We start from the raw sequence: 17,031 nt of genomic DNA, 5'->3' as shown, positions 1-17,031 counted from the left end.
GAAATGTTGACTCATGACAATATAGACCATCATTATTATTGAATATCTCTGTTCCTCTCGCAGGCTAAAGCTCCTTTAGACGTACGACTGTGGGGCTGCTGGAGAAAGAGCTTAGCTCCGCAGTTCGTGAGTCAAATATACAAGAGCATCACTTGATATGGAGGCGGTGTCACAGCTCTTTGACTTTTATGCCAAAGTTTGAACAGGGCCAAACTCCATAAACAAGCTCTGACTTCCTCCAGAGCAGAATCTTTGCTGTTTCTAAGGGTGTGTTCTAGTTCTCCTGAGGTTCTCCAGGGTCACAAGCACGTTCAGCCAAGACAGAGAACCACAAATTGAGGACAGCAGTGACCAATCCACAAGTGTGTGTTTAGGACTGTGTGCGCAGGAGTGGAACCCTCACCTGCTTCCTTTGATCCTGACCACCGCTCTACCAGCAAACCCTATCTATGAAGTCATTTTCTTGCTCTTGATATTGAGCTCTGTGGCAGCTGATGAGCTAGTGCTGACTCAGCAAGAAAGCAATGACCTGGCAACCTGGCTGGGGTTTAGTCCCGTCTCTGTGGCTTGGATAAGCTCCAGCACCTGAGGGAGGATGAGGAATGAATGGCACAGCAGGAGTCAATGATGGTGTCGCTGACACTTCAACAGCTGTAGCTCATCCTGTGGACTCCTTTATGGAGTTTTTTCATTGTGTATTGTGACGCTCCTGCAGGGAGCTGAAGACTGTAGGTGACACTGAGGTGAGGACAGAGAACCTCTACACGTTTACTTCCTTGTTTACTAGTAAAGAGATGGCACACTTGATTCCTTAGAGAATTCCACCCAAAGAGAGTGGGTGTAGGGGACACAAGCTCCTGGAGGCAACTCAATGATCCATGCTCAGACAGCACTTCAAAAAGGTGAGAAATGAAGTGCAGCAGTTGTGTTAAATGGCAGGTGGTTTCCTTCACCTCCCAAACCATCCACTCATGACACTGTGGTCATAATCATTAGACCAAACTACACGGCGACAGAAGAGGCTTCAAGAAGAGTTTCAGCCGCGTCACGAGGCGGAAGCCAGCATAAGCCTGACGGAGCAGTGCTTCTGCACAGGGACTTCCTCAAGGCCGAAACGACTTAGTCTTGAAAGCCAGTTCAACCCTGTAATCGGCCGACACACACCCTCCCACACCGGCATGAGCCGGGAGCGTGGGACCAGTTAGGATTCCTGACAGACGTCACCGTTGGGCTCATGATGTCCAGTGGATCAAAACCAGGCTGAACGTAACAGCTGGATGAAGAAGTCATGTGATCCAGCTTTTAAATACTGGATATATCATCTGTTTTGCTGGAACAAGATACGCTGTGTCGCCTATATTTTTATTTATACTTTTACATTGCATAGCTTTCAATAGAGTCTCCATTATGATCAGTCTCTGTTTGTGTCTGTTTTTTTTCCATTTTTATATCCATTTATACAAAGTTTCGTAAGCATCCTTTTCTTCACTTTGTGAGAGATGAGAAAACCGAGGAGGCATCCCAGCATGCTTTGCTTTCAAGAAGAATTGATCTCTTGTGTTTCCCCTCCACGCAGACCCGACTCCGGTGTGTGATTCCAGGTGATCCCTGCTGGACCGGAAACGCACCTTTAAGGCCTTGAGAACACACAGTCCTGTAAGTACATAATCTCCCTCCTCCTTTCTCACGTCCCTAAGTTTGTTAGCATCTTCACACAACCCACTTTTATTGAATGAGGTTACACTCAGTTCAGTCGGCGAGTTATCAAGCCGCTCGCTGTGGATGTGTGGAGTCTGGCACAGAGGATCAATTTCTTACTTAAACACCGGGGCTGAAGCGGGCACGCCGGAGGCCGAGAGTGCTTTTACACGGGTTTCCCTTCAACGCTGCTTTGGAAATGGTGCAGCCGCTGCTCTCTCTCCCCCGGTCTGCTCCGTGAGAGTGGAAGGTGAAGTAAGGTATCAGGCACAGCTGGGGTCAGAGAGCAAGTGCAATGTTCCAAGTTTCTGAGCCTTGACTAGTGTCTTGTAATTTGACATGAAGGTCACATGAATTGATGAATGAATACAAATGTGAATAATAATATTTCAATTTCATCTTCGTCTAGGAATCTTGGCTGAATATTGAAGGGCTAATTCATGACTGAAGTTCATGAGACTTGCCAGTGGCAGTAATTTCCCCGTGTGGAAGGTTGGAAGTCATCATTTATGTTCTTTAAATTTTCATAATGCTCCATTGACAGGAAGCTCTGGTGAGTCCTGTGGTCAGAGTGTTAGTGTCAGGCACATCAGCTGCTGACAGTCAGGATCACCTGCGAGTGGTGAGGCGCTGCAGGGGACTGACTCCGACTGTGACCCTCGGAGTTGACACAAAAGGAAAGACTTGAGATTTGACTCGGGACTTGAATTGACTTGAGACACGATGGCTTATCAGCACTGAATATGACCTGGCTCGACCGTTGGCGTCATGATCGGATCAAGCCGCCCTCAGTCACGCTGCTCACGTTGACCACGCCCCCTTCGCCGCTCAGTGTCAGCTTGTCGGGGGTTATTACTCACGAGTTATCCAATTTGAGTTTCTATGGCTGTGGCGTGTGGCGCCGAGATGACGGACAAGCAGGCAACTTCACACTTCGTCCATCACTTGAAGAGCCATTCTTCACGCTGTAAACTAGCAATTGGTGCATAACTAAATGAACTAGGTATTATAACCATCTTTGTTGATGAGAGTCATGTGATACGGTGGTGGATTTGCTAACGTTAAGCTAAAGTACCAACCAAGCACGGTCAACGTGGGTCAGAGTAAGACTTATTGGAGACATGTCCAGGTGTGACTTGGTCCCATGTTTCCCAGATAGCCTTGAAAAACCCAAGAGCTTTTGAGGTTAAGCTTGGCAGATGGACCTGCCTCTGTAGCATAACACCCTGCACATTTGTAGCAGTCCAGACCAGCACTGATACCAGGGTTAAATCAGCTATGTTCATCGATATTTGAGCCTGTGCTGCTGGTTCATTTGGCTCTGGTTCATCTGCCTCGGACAGATTTGAGCCTCAGGTCTAAAAGGTAAAATATGAAATAATCATGAAAATCCTGGAGACAGAAATAAGTGCTTTGATCTGAAAAGATTTTTTCCCTCCTGCGATGTGATGGACATCTCATCATCTCGTTTCCTCTCCTGTATGTACATACACTGCAGCTTGAAAAACCATGGTTTTTCGTTGTGTACACCAGGCATTTTCTCTCTTGTCGCACAGATTCACATTGAACTGACAAGAATAGAATCTCATCCTCTTATGTCTTTTCACAAAGATGAATGCAGGAGGCCACACAGGCGCAACATGCCACGGATACAACAGAGAGATGCAGGAATCCTTCCTGCTGAAAGATTCACAAAGAAGCGTTTAAATCTCTCTCTGTAGCCTCTGACAGCAGCAGATGTTTGCTCTTGTTACTTTTGTTTGCTTTTTGTTTCACTCTTCAGGCAGAGCTTTTCACTTCAGACACTTGCAACCTGTTTTCAACTTTCACAGTTGGACAGGCGTTTAGGTGGGCTGTAGGTGTTCTGATGCAGCTGTCGCACGTTTATACGTTTGAATGTTTATACATACCAGCCGTCACAGTCTGGAGCGGACCACAGCTCCTGCTCATGAGATGCAGTGCGTACAGCCCACATGCTGGATGGAAGCACCCTCAGACTCAAAGGCGTCCACGTCGCCTTGTGTTAGCTTCATCAGTGAGACAAAGTTGACTTGGCCCCAATGGAATCCACCCTCCATCTACTTTAGCTCAAACACAGACACGTGAGCAGACGCATCTCAACATTTACACGTCACGCTGACTCACTCTCGTCCGTCGGGTGGAGCCAGAAGTCATTCTTTGTGTTTGCAAATGTGGGTGTTTGCTGATGAACTCTGGATCTTTGACAAAGATTCAATTATTCATTCACTCATCTTCCAGCCTCCCATTGCACCTGACCCAAACACAATCCAGGCTCCAGACCTTGGATTTGCAGGGTAGCCAGAGCGTGAGTCTGTGATGCAGCCAGTTTTCAAAAGCGGAAACGTGAATCACCGGTTGCACAAGTGGGCGGGGCTTAGTCTGCCTGACAGATGCAAACCTCAGTTGGTGTTATTATTGTTCAAACCTGACTAAACTAAGCATGTTCACCATCATTATTCGATTTTACTGTCTTGAGGTTCACTGCCGCTTTTCTTTCTGGTTTGAGAAGTCCTTCTTAATGAAGTATTTTCTTGTACGCTCCTCCAACTGGAGTCATGCTGCTTGGCTTTTATCACTGGCTCCCACACTTCCCTCGCTCCGCCTGAGAATTCCCTCGCTAGGTGGAAGATATGCACCGCTCCTCTGCTTCTGCTTCCTCGCCAAAGCCGGCCCTTCTGGCCAGAACAGTTTTTATGAGCTAATGCTGCTCAAGATGTACTACTTCATTATTGGTAACAGAATTAGTTTGTGTCTGCTTTGGTTTCAAGCGGACCTGGACACAAGATGGCAGTCATTTCAATAAAACCACAGCCTCCCTCTGTAGGCGCGGCTATTTTGAGCTTGAAAGTTTTGGTGGAAATTCTTTTAAGATTGTGTATTTCTTGGCATCGTAGCTGGAGTGGCTCTTTCAGGAACAAACAGATGAACCACCCATGAACTGAACATGGAGATTCAAACAAATAGAACACAATCAAACTATGTAAGTGCAAAGAAAGGCCTGTGTTTGGACTGGACCACAATGAGCTTCTTTCAAGCCAGTGTTACCTTCGTGTAAATGGGCAGAAGGCCAGCGAACAGACACTGGACCTCTCTCTGCCTGGTTATGCAGTCACTGTGTGAAGCCGCACGCAAAAGAGCCATCAAACACAGTGTTTTTCCTTCTCTCGAGGCCTTTTGTTGGGAGGCCCAGAGGGCCTGCAGGTGCTTGGACGCCACGCTTCCCTGCAGCTGCTAACATTCCTCTAACCAGATGGAAATCAAAAACCTTGGTCCACTGAGAGTGACAGGGACCCCATCAGTCACCATTTCATCCTCTTGATGAATTGAATGTGCTGCTCTGGTGCAGTTGACTGACCGCAGCGGACACAGATCCGAGCCACTTGCATCATTTCCAGGGTCATCACTACAGAACCTCTTATCTCCACGCTGTCTAGCCAGAAGGACCTGCGTCTCCCTGGCTGGTGCAGCAGAAGGTTGAACTCTAATGGAGTCTTCAGAAAGTCTGAGACTTTAAGAGCTACTTTCATATGAACCATGAAGAACTAGCCTCTGAGATGTGAACGCTCTGAGAAGATGACCCTCACTGAAGGAGGGGTTGCTCACTGTGGCAGTGGCTGTGGCTGTCGACTGCAGTCTGGACCTCGACACCTCATTCATCCTGTCATTGCTCGGATCGTCCCTGTCTTTTTACTCTGGGTACTTTCACATAAAACTAGTCCTCTGCTGCGGATTTGCTGCTCTGCCTCTGTATTCACTCACAGTCAGTCTGTCGCACCCAGCCACACACAGCTGCTTCAGCAACTCAAGCTTAGTTTCAGTTCAGCATCAAACCGGCTTTACTCTACTGAGTCATTCTGGGTGCAAATGTCGGTCCCCTCTAAATGGATTTCCGGGAGTTTCCAGAAACATGCAGAGATTGATTGATGACTCTAGAATGTCCATTGGCATGAGTCTTAAGGTCCATGTTATGCTCAACATTACATATGGATCTGGATGGATCCTTCTGCCTGTGCTACAGGAGCTACTTGATCAATGCTGACTCCACAGTTGGTTCTGGACTGTTACTGTCATAAACGTTGGACTCTGGGCACATTGCTGGAAACGGAAAGATAGAATTACGATACGTAAAGGGAGCATAAAAGAGCCGGTAACAGTCTCATGGGATGGACTGGGCAACTGTCCAGGGTGTCCCTCGACACTTCCCGGTCAAACACATGCTCACTCCCAAGGCATCAAACAGCGGCTACTTTCAAGTCGTTGTTGCATGTAGACGCATTAGACATTCAGTTGAGCCGCCGGCTGCACGTCTCCCAACATTTATATAGTACCACAAATGATCATGCGCCATAGTCGGGGTGTTCTTTAGTGCCATGCTTCTTAACCACAGGACTGGGGCCCATGGTTTGACTGCGAGTGCCTCCTAGAGGGCCGCTAAAAGTTTCTTTTTTTTTCTGTTTACACCTCTGGGCCGTGAGACGCTCAGTTTTAATCCATGAGCCACATATGGTGGCAGTAGTGAGTCACTGAATTGACTTGACAGCTGCACATCTGTGATAGTTACCAACTATTGAGAAGTTCTTGAAAAGAAACAATGATAAAGAAAGTGATGGCGCCCCCTACAGTAAACACTGTTCACCTGTTCAAGCAGTTTTGAAAATGAATTAGACCATTTTATGGCAATACTTTCATTTACACTTTACTTACGTCTTCTTTGGAGTTTAAATAAAATATATTCTTTTTATTTTATGATATTTAGACACAGTACCACAGCACCTGGTTCTGCTGCTGGTTGGACTTTCTTATGACAAATATCTTTGCAATGATATTTAATGTGTAGATTAAATGTGGTTGTTGATCACAAATGAAATCAAACATAAGTTAGTATAAGTCACTTCCATTACTTGAATGGGCCCCGGGCCCATCTGTTCTGGGAAAGGTGGGCCCGAGAACAAAAAGGTTCAGAACCTTTGCCAGGCTATGAATACATATGGAGTGCCATCTACACAGGAGCAGGCCTGAGAGCTCCATCACCAACAACATAGGACACAAAAGTCCACTTGAAAATACTCACTTCTTGATGCCTTGGGATCAAAAATGTGCCGTACACCTCAGTATGAGTGAGAGTGAAAGACTCTGCCCGCAGTTTCTCTGACAATATGACACGACGTCCCCTGCAATATTGCACATTTCAGGTGGTGTGACAGTTTTAATTACAAGCAAAGTCACCAGCATGTTTATTGCACTTCACTGAAGCTGTCCGTCAGTCCGACTGAAACACCGCGGCGAAGCTCGAATCCAAAGCCCGACAGAGGAAAGTGCAGGCTTTGACCATGCTCAGCTGGCAAGCCTCGCACTTGAGAGGTTCATCGCCTGCGTCCCTTTGTTTGTGTGCGAGCGCGATATAAATCAAACACCTCTGTGCATGTGTTTCATAAAACTATTCCTTCAACCATGAAATGAACTTGATAGAACCCCACCTAGAGGCCCAGAAGCTAATGTCTCATGCGACCGTCCTAATTACCTGCTGCAGCTCTCAATTTAACATTCCAAACGTCATCTGAGGGCTTTCAGATTCCTCTGTTGTGGCTCATAACTCAGAAGACAAAACCCGGCGCAGGGGTGATTTAGCACTTGCTAATATTCCTAAAAGCAAAGGGAGAGCTGGGCTGTCGGACAGGTGATTCATTTCTGGCCAAATGAGTTTGATGAGCTCCAGAACTGTAACAGCAAAGTATTGACTAATACATTTCTATGTGAAGGATGTTTTGGATGAGCGACACGTGTGAGCACCTGTCTGATGCCCAGCCGACTCAACAGGGTCCTGAAGTTCCTCACGCTGCTGCAGAGAAAGTGGCGAGGGACATCGGAGTCACATCACCACCGACCCCCCGACCCACTGCAGAAGCATAGGTTTAGAGGAGCTGATCCTCGTGCATAATGTCTGCGTCATCTGCTGTTGTATTCTTGTAAATGACCACGAACGTTCTCCACTTGATGGCTGGAGTATAGCTGGCCTCCTGGCCTAAGTTCTTTCAGCAGTATTCTGCTCTCATGAGCTTGTTTTTTATCTGCTTCACCCAGAAAATATCTCCACACCCTAGGGCATCAGATTCACCCTGCCGTTGTTTCATCCTCCTCATATTTCAATTCACACAACACGACGTCTTAGCGTCTTTGCTGAACGTGATTCACACAGCTGAGCTTCGGCTACCGTAGTGCCTAAGGAGCAGACACGCCGTGAAGATTAGCTGAGGGAGCCACAACAGGCGCCAGTGGAGAGAGGAGACTTTGGTGTGTCCGCATCGATCCGGGAGTCAAGGTTGCTCAGTTTAATGGAGTTCAACTGCAATCAACAATGAAGTACCGCTCAGTTAAAACTTGTGGCACACGTGAGTTAACTTAACAAAGATGTCACCTTATTACAAATGCACCCATTGATCTGGGGGAATAGTCAAGCGCAGTCGAGTGGCTTGGAGGTTCAGTCAGTAAAACTCACCTGTGTGTGGCTGGACTGATTCCTGCTACGTACCTCCTCCTTTTGTATCCACATGCTCTGATGTGCTGGTAACTATTCGTGTTGTAATACTCCAGATCGGTCTTGGTCTTGAGGCCAGTCTCACTTTCTAAGAGCCTTGGACTTGTCTCAGTCTCAAATGAATTGGACTGGGCAGACTCCAGAATTCTACTCAAGACCTTTCGAGACGGACTGAGGAAACAAGAATAGCTTCCTTCAATCCAAACCATTTTTATTTGGTCCTGGATCTGGTTATTGGCGAGAGAAGGACCATTAAACTAGTAAGCACCCACCTGCCCCAGCCCCCCTTTGCCTCCAGAACTGGGAAAATTTCAAAATAATAGCTTGTCTATTGTCCTAAGAGGCTCAGGGGGTGTTTGAGAAAAAAAAAAAAGTCCAGACACAAGGGTTGATCGATGTCTGCTCAGCCAAAGAAAAAAGACTCCTGGGAGAAGCAAAGTTTTCCTCCGAGGGCACTTCAATTATTTCAACCCAGAAATAGACTTCTGCAGCGTTACTGATGCAATGTTTCACACAGTCTGCGAGAAAAGAAGACCGATCGACTAAAACCCATCAACTTTCCTGAACCATTGGGACCCAACATGAAAGCAACACGTGTTGTTCTATATATGAGCAACGAAGGTGGCTACTTTTAAAGCACGTAGTTTGACACTATCACCAAAAATCATTTTGTTATCTTCTGCAAACACCTCTTGTTCAAATTCACGATCTCACAGGCCAGAAGATGCTTCCTCATGACTTCATGATGAGGCCAGACAAAAAGAGGACACATGTTTTAATGATCAGAGCACAAAACTGGGGAAAAAACAGAGTGACATAGTAAAGAGACGTAAATAAAATATGTGGAACACAGATGAATAAAACATTCAAATGAATGCATAAACTGAATGATTTTAGATTGAAAAATGTGAATGTGAATCCTGGTCCACTGATCACACTGATGCACAAGACACGTGGCAGCTAGGATGATAACAACAACAACAAACATGGAGGAATCCCTGAACAAAAGCAAACAAAAGCATCTGTTTGCTTTTGTTCAGGGATGTTTTTCCCTACACAATGGCCAGGGTTTCCACTACTCTGTATGTACTTGAAATTCTTATAAAATTGAAATTCTTATACAAATATTTTCAAGACATTAAAAGAGCTTTAGTTCAAATAAGGTGATATAAAAACTTGAATATAGACACCATCGTGATTTATTGTGCTATTGTCAAACATGCAAAATAAACAATATTTTGTTGTTTAAATCTATGTATGGGTCCATCATTTGATTCAGTAATATACCAAGCCATTTCACCGAGAACCACCTCCACTAGCTGCAGGAGCCTCGCGCACATGTTACACCAAATTCTGAATATAGAACAACTCCCGAGCGTCTTGCAGGAGCATGTAGCGCTCCCAGCTGCCCCATTGACTTTCATGAGTTGATGAAAGCTGACTGTATACCGTAGCTTGTCAATAAATATACCCTTTATTTTATCTTATAATCGAACAGATGATATTGTCATTCTATTGGTCCCATCAAAGAACAGCACATGTGGCTGTTTCAGCTTCCACATGCGGCTGGTTTGACAATGTTTTTCTCCTCAAGCGCAGTCAATGCCTTTTTTTTTCTCTGACAATGAGCATGTAATTCAGAAGAGGGTTTACAATCCTTCATTTTAGCAATTCTAAACGTGCAAACTTCACATTGAACTTCATCAGTGCTGAGCCAAATTTGGCTTCTGAAAAGATACGCGACTGGATCTATCAAAACAAAAGTCTGAATCCGTCTCTCAATGTGTGATATCGATCCACAGTCGCTCCGATTTTCAGGGAAGAATGCTGTTTCCAGCACTGGCCACACATGCACTTCCTAAACTTGACAGTTCAGCTAACATGCTGGAGATACAGGCCTGAGACCCTTTGAAGACATTCTACTTACACATGTAATACGCCTTTGGAATATTGATGTGTCGTATTCAAGTGGTTAAAAAGGAGCTTTCAATGCTGCAGTTACAGCTTTTATTATTGTAGTAGCTGTTGTTGTTGTTGTCTGAGAGTGTAATGTATTTATGGAGCTTAGATTAGACTGCACATATCTCATTGTAATTTTGTTTTGCATACAACCTGCTCTTATCGTGCGCTGGTGTCGAGAGATGGATTTGATCTCTTCAAGTGGTCGGGATGCAGCTGCGATTTTGCTTTTCTCAAGTGCAATCCAATCTCACCACAATCAACGTTCGAGCGGCTGGTCGTAAATCTGACTCGTTCGAGTGGAGGTCAGACTTCAGGCTGTGCGTCGCCATATTGCCTCTGCAGGTTTTCACAGTCAGGATTTATAGGTGGAGTCATGGAGAGCCGGGGTTGTGTCACCGCTTGCATCTGTTTCGACTTCATTGTTCTGGAACCTTCATCTCCGACTGGAGCAGTTTGGATGAATGCAGCAAAGATGCTGGTGGTCATGGCTCCAAAACAAAGCTCTGTAGCATTTATTTAATATTTATTAGACGCTACAAAATTCAGAGATGTTGTCTGGAGTGATGCCTGATGTGAGTTCATCTACGTTTTACATTTTCACCCAATTCCCAATGGTCACTTTTCTGAAAAGACATTATTTCCTCTTCTCTTTTCTTTTTTCTTTAATTCAAATTTATAGATTTTTATATAAATGTTGCCTTGTATGGGGAGATTCATGGAAATGACGTATTAAAGAATAAAAACGTTTCATAATCATGTGCGATGTTATGACTCATGGAACCTAATATTCAACAGAACTATTCATGTTTTAGGCTCTTCAACTGAGTAGGTTTGATGGCAGCAGCATATCATTCCCTCCTCATGTGGAAATCCAACTGCCCACCACTGATTCATTGGAAGTTGTCATTGACTGTGAGACATCAAGTCGAAGAATATACTGAGGTTTGGAGCAAAATGCACGGCACTATCTGAGCCCAACATTCCTCTCTGACAGATGCGTGCTGGTGTATCAGAAATGACAGTTGACGGAGAGCGATGCCTTCAGTCTCTGGCTTCCATGACAATGGCTGAGCTCATTCAGATGTGCACACCGGTCGTCTACATACTGCTCCCATCTCTCTTGCCCAAGGTGCATTAAATGGATTAAAGTACCAAGAGCAGCCAAGCATATATTCATTTCCAAGATGCTGAGGGTGAACGCAGAAGACAGCGTATGACTGGGGCTCACAGAGTGCTTGGACCGTCTCTGGAGCTTTAATACAAGATGGACGACTGAAGAGGGAAAAGACTGGCTCCATGAGGTTTAGTCATCGTGCAAGATAGCACACTTTCTGTGCTCTGATCTGAGCGACACTTGCTCTAAAAACACAACTTACCCTAGAATTCTTTAATAAATAAGTGTCTTTGCATAAATACATGTTAAACATTAGGTGTAATATTCTGAACCACTGGCTTTTATGATCTAATGATGATTGTTTGAATACAGTTATGGACCGAGGGGGAATGGTGATCTGGTAATGTCTACAGTAGGAGGCTCAGTCGGAGCCTACTGGCCCATATGAATGCGCCATATCTTCCATGCAAACATGGAAATGGACTGAAGCATGTATAGATTACCTGCTCACTGGACAGCTGGCAGGTGACAGACACCCACTTCATGAAAAGAAAGACACATGACTCCAAAGCCTTGCGGCTCCACACCTGGTCAAGGGTGAGATCAAGAGGACAATCAGAACCAGACTGCCAAAGCTATCGCTGCTCCAGTCAGTTCAGCAGTTGAAAAGAGACTTTTGTTTTAGCGTATGTCAGAAGAGTTGGACTCAAACTAGATAGTCCAGACTGTGGAGCGTGTGTTGCCAGAGTGGCGAGGAAAAAGCTGCAGTGTCCTGGGCTGAGCCGGACCGCAGTGTCCAGACAGCCAGCAAGAGAATGGCAGCTCAGCGGGTCTGATCATTACACGTCCTCACTCAGGCCACTTGCTATTCTCAGCACACACAGGCCAGCATAAGTGGAGTCAGAGGTGAAGGAGGGAGATGACAGGGTGGAGCAGTCACCAAGCTCCACCTGGCTGTGTTCTAAACAAGAGGCGGAGTTTGTTCCAGTGAAGGCAGAATTAGGTGAAACACTTCCACTAAAAGATAAATGTCCCAGGGAGAAAAGAAATATTCCTTCAGAATTTCACATCAAAATACATGAAGACAAGAACCAAATACACTTTGTTTTTTTTTGTTTATCTATTTATTTATAGTGCTCTTCCCTCACAGCCTCTCAGGGATCTTTTATTTCCATATATTCTAATGTGTCAGGTTAAATTGAAATGAAGGATCTGATGGCTCTTTTTTCCACATGCGTAACATTTATAGCCGCAAAATACGATGTTTTCATCACGCAGAACACGTCTTGGTTGGCTGACATGTGTTCACTGAATTAATTTGATATCGCACCAAAACCAGAACTCATCACCAATTACACACATCTCGAGATGTTTTTATTCATTTGGCAGATGACAATGTGCATCAATGAAGAGAGGAAGGGATGCCCTGTACACGGGCATGTGTAATCATCCCGCGACAGTGGGACGATTTCTGCCGGATCCAAAACTTATCTGCCCCACAGTAACAGAACTTAAAGCCCAAATTCTGCATCCGTTCCACAAGGCTGGATATCCACCATGGACACATGCTGAACCACCAGGGAGGTATGTCTCGTGGACTCATCTGAGGTCCGGTGAGCTAATACCCAGACCTCCACTGCTACACAGTGTCAGCACCTCACCGTGTCTCAGAGGAACCTTGTTCCAATCCTGAATTTAGGTCACTGTTGACAGTAGCAAAGCTCAGAAACAACCTAAAACAGCTGAAGAACAGTCAGCAAAAATGGGGACCTCAGTGATGGGAGCTACAAATAGTGCTTAGGGCCAAACAAGAACATGTACTTTTGATACGCAACTTTGTGTTTCAAGACTCCATTGTGGACGACTCATTTCACTAACACTGTCGACAAGACTTCAAACTCAGCAGCGAAGAGAGCAGAGACGTCCCACTGAAGCCGAATGAATTCCAGGCCATCGTGGGGCAAAACTTTGAGATCAGAGAGTTTGGCAGCGAGCCCGGTAGCCAAGCTGCATTTCATATAGAGTCAACGTCAGTGCACATTGTTCCACTGTCAACAGAGCTGCAGCTTCACTGAAGGGTGACAGTGAGGACATGCGGTCGCTCTGGTGCTGTCACAGCCGCTCTGCCTCACTTGGAGATTCTGGCCACTCAAAGCACCACTGCAGTCGTGGACATCATTTTCATACAGGAGAGTATGGTGAAGCATGGAGTGGAGTTGGAAGAGCTAGAAAAGGTCAAGTCAGGTGCATAAACCCAGCCTTCCGCAGGGTGAGCAGTGCTGAAGGCAGCACTGTCAAAAAGGTCTTGGGAGAAATAAATAAATCCCACATGGGTCTCTGCCTCCAGCTTCTGACTGATGAATCAAACGTAGTCAAGTGGAACGTCCTCAGTCTGAGAGAAGAGATTTACTTCAGCTCGTTTCATTCAGCCCTGTTTTTCTGTTCCCACTGTAAAATCTGCCTTATTCCTTATTCTGTTTTCCCTTGCATATGCTGCTTTGTTGCTTCTCCCTCCAGACAACTGACTCACTTTAAAGGAAAATACAGATTTACATAAAGAAAACCATTTCTGTGTCACATTATCAAACATTGACTGGAGAATAGAAAGTATGGTGCAGATGTAAAATCAAGGGCCCCAGAGCATTCAGTATTTTCTGTGTGTGTGTGTGTGTGAGGTTTTTTTTTTCCTCCTGGCACTTCTTCCACAGCCCCAAAAAAGCCAAGTGAAATTCCTTAGACACATGGGGAGGATGTTGTGGGCAAGTGCTTGAGGGCCCAGTAAGGACAAGCAACTGATGATGAATGAATTATCAAAACTCTGCGCTAAGATGAGAGCGAGGCTGCAGCAGTTAAATTGGCTCCAGGCAGCTTCAGCCCCTTACACCAGTCTTCTTTTTCTAGATCAATACACCTCAATGGGAAATTGATATTGTCAAACACAGGGATTATTTCTGGCTTTGTGCTTGGTATTTTCTGAATAGATGCCATCCACGCGTGAGCACTGTTGTAGGACGGCTCATGTTCCCCCGACGGTCGACACAGTCCTTCCAAACTTGAGGACAAGCTTGAATTAGTGACAGCACTTCAGACACTGAGGCATTGTAAATGAGGATGTCGGAAAGTCACTGGAGAAAACTCTTTACTCCCAGTTAAATCACAGTTAGTCATCTAGCATGGGCCACAGAAGGCGAAAGGTAAAGATAACACCTCCAACAATGGAACTCATTAAAACTGAATATAAGTGCCTCTCTTTAACCTGAACACATTTTTATTCATGCCTCTAAGCACTGGGGACAGCAAGTGTAGCGTGGGAGAGAAAAATGAAACCAATAAATACAGAAGACGTTCATGAGAAGAGACAAAACAACACCAGGTAATGTGGTGTAAAATGAGTTCCTGTTTCCTGCGATGACCTTTTGCAGTGCAAACACTTCATTATTATATTACACAAGCCTTTTTCATACATACAGTCGTGACACATATATATGATGAGAATGGGGTCATTTCATTAGGGGAAATATAAGAACCTGGAAATGTCGACTGAGAGTTTTACAGTCTGCATTTGCCTGACCAGAGATTATGACTAACTCAAACAAATGTAAAAGCGTTTCAATTTCATGCCAAGCTGCACTAGTGAATTAACTTTTCAATGAGCGGATAAGCTGGGGATAAATCATTTTGCATTTGGGTTTTATTTGACTTTTTTTCTGGCTATAAAAAAAATCATCTTCACTACTTAGCAGCAGAACAGCGGCTAAAGCACATCCCTGTGTGTCACAAGGTTGCTGGTTCACGTCCGGCGTATGTCTTGTGCATGTCTTTTTCAAATCCATCCATTTTACTGTGACTGTCCTGGAAATATCAAGCGGCGTAGATAGAAATGTGTGAGCCATTTATTTGACTTCTCTATTTTGTGGCCGTGGCTCATGCCACCAATAACGTGGCCCCAGTCTGTGTGTGCGAGCGACGCAGCAGACTCGAGCGTCTCAGCTTCACTCCACTGAATTCAACAGACTTCACCACTATCAACAATGGATCACAGGTGAAACACATGCCATACCTTTAGTTTAGGGAAGGACAAAGTCAAACGTGGAACTAAATCATGTTTGTCGTGTTGATGGTGGATCTGATAATGCTCCAAGTCTGAGGTCCGACACTCACATCGCCATTGAACGTGCTCCAAAGTGAAATGCAAGTCTTTGAACAATATTTTGACATTTCGCCGGAATAGCTCTTGCTTTTTCTTCTTATTTCCTGTATAAACCGTCATCTCAACAGTAACTTGACCAAAATCTCAGCCAGTTCGGCGGCTCATTTGGTGAAGAGCCGCATGAAACTGGGGAAAGAGCCGCATGTGGCTCGGGAGCCACAGGTTGGCCTATGCCTTTAACACCCTCATCTCTGCACCCAAACGTTGATCAAGCAATGGCCTGTATTGTATACATTGGTCCGTCCTCTGCTTGAAGACCAAGTTAAACCTCAATAAAACACTTAGAACAGAAACCACCCAACATACTGAGCACTGTGGTCAAGTACAGTTCTATTTTCTTCCATCACATCCATGAATCACACTGCATCTGTCTCCTTCTACTTCCTTCAGCCTCTCTAGCCAACATGCAAACTGTTTCTCCTCAAACCACCTCTCGAAGTTCTTCCACATGGACTGAGCCTCTGATTTCCTTCCTGGTCACTCTGTTCCAGTTTCTGTCTCTAAACATCATGGTAGGCCACCCTGAGAGGTCAGATCCACCCTTTCCACCCTGTCTGCACTCTCCTCTTCACCTCCTTCACCTCGACTTCCTTTCATTACCCTACATCTGATCTGTGCTTAAAACTGATTAGTACTTAAGAATAAAGAGTGAATCGTAAAAAAAAAAAACCTTCCATAGAAATATGACTGGATGACAAAACGATGACTACACATCACAACCTCAGAGTCATTCAACATGCTTGTGTTCATCATTTGCTTTAGCATCAAGCTAATATTGACGCAGCGAGGAGGAGGAGGCGGGAAGGTTAAGAGCCATCTGAAGAGAATGGATTTTTTCTGGTGGATACAACTTCCTCACAATGGAGCCCACGGCCCTGAGGCAAACAATGTTCCTTGGTCCCAATCCCATTAAGAAACAAATACAAACTCTCGCTGCTATAGATTTGACCAGACGCTGAAACTTTCCTTAACACGTCGCTCACCTGAGCTGAACTGCCTCGGTGTCTGCCCCCGCTGCCATCATCGCTACTTTGTTTGCTCACAAGCTGCTCCGGGACAAATGAAGACGAATGCTAGTGGACAAGCTTTCTCTGCCTCTTACAATCCACCAAGCAGGTGCGTCTCCCCAAACCTGACCACGTCCCTGTCCCTAACCTTTCATCTGCCATCATCACTGGCTCTAGAGTTTGGGATCCATGGAGAGGAAAGGACTTTCTTCCACGCGTTCTTGTCAAATCTTGGCTGAATGCAGTGAACCTGCAGGCTGGAAATCGAAGGATGGCACGCTGAGTCTGCCAGTCGGGATCCAGAGCAAATGACTGTGGGGCCACTGGCTGCTATGCTGGCCACTACAGCTGCTTCTGATTCTGGGAGAGGTAACAGTGAATCTCAATGAATGGAAATGTAAAAAGGTCCTTTTAGAGCCATTTAAGGGCCAGTGTTGCCTCAGTAAAACACCAGCTTTATTAGCACGACAGAGTGATGCAACAC

General features: G+C 45.3%; 1 protein-coding gene across 7 annotated transcripts in view; it reads left to right on the top strand.

The window, feature by feature from the left end:
• frmpd3 (FERM and PDZ domain containing 3) overlaps nt 1-17,031 on the top strand; it is a 63,967-nt gene that overhangs the window by 26,330 nt on the left and 20,606 nt on the right. For all 7 annotated transcript variants that reach the window (XM_053878901.1, XM_053878907.1, XM_053878902.1 and 4 more), the window contains exon 2: nt 1,577-1,656. The gene's annotated coding sequence lies outside the window, so the exon portion shown is untranslated. The remainder of the gene's footprint in view (nt 1-1,576; nt 1,657-17,031) is intronic.

Source organism: Synchiropus splendidus, chromosome 11 (genome assembly GCF_027744825.2).
Source record: "Synchiropus splendidus isolate RoL2022-P1 chromosome 11, RoL_Sspl_1.0, whole genome shotgun sequence".
NCBI classification, from domain to species: domain Eukaryota; kingdom Metazoa; phylum Chordata; class Actinopteri; order Syngnathiformes; family Callionymidae; genus Synchiropus; species Synchiropus splendidus.
This window is presented reverse-complemented; position numbering and strand designations above follow the sequence as displayed.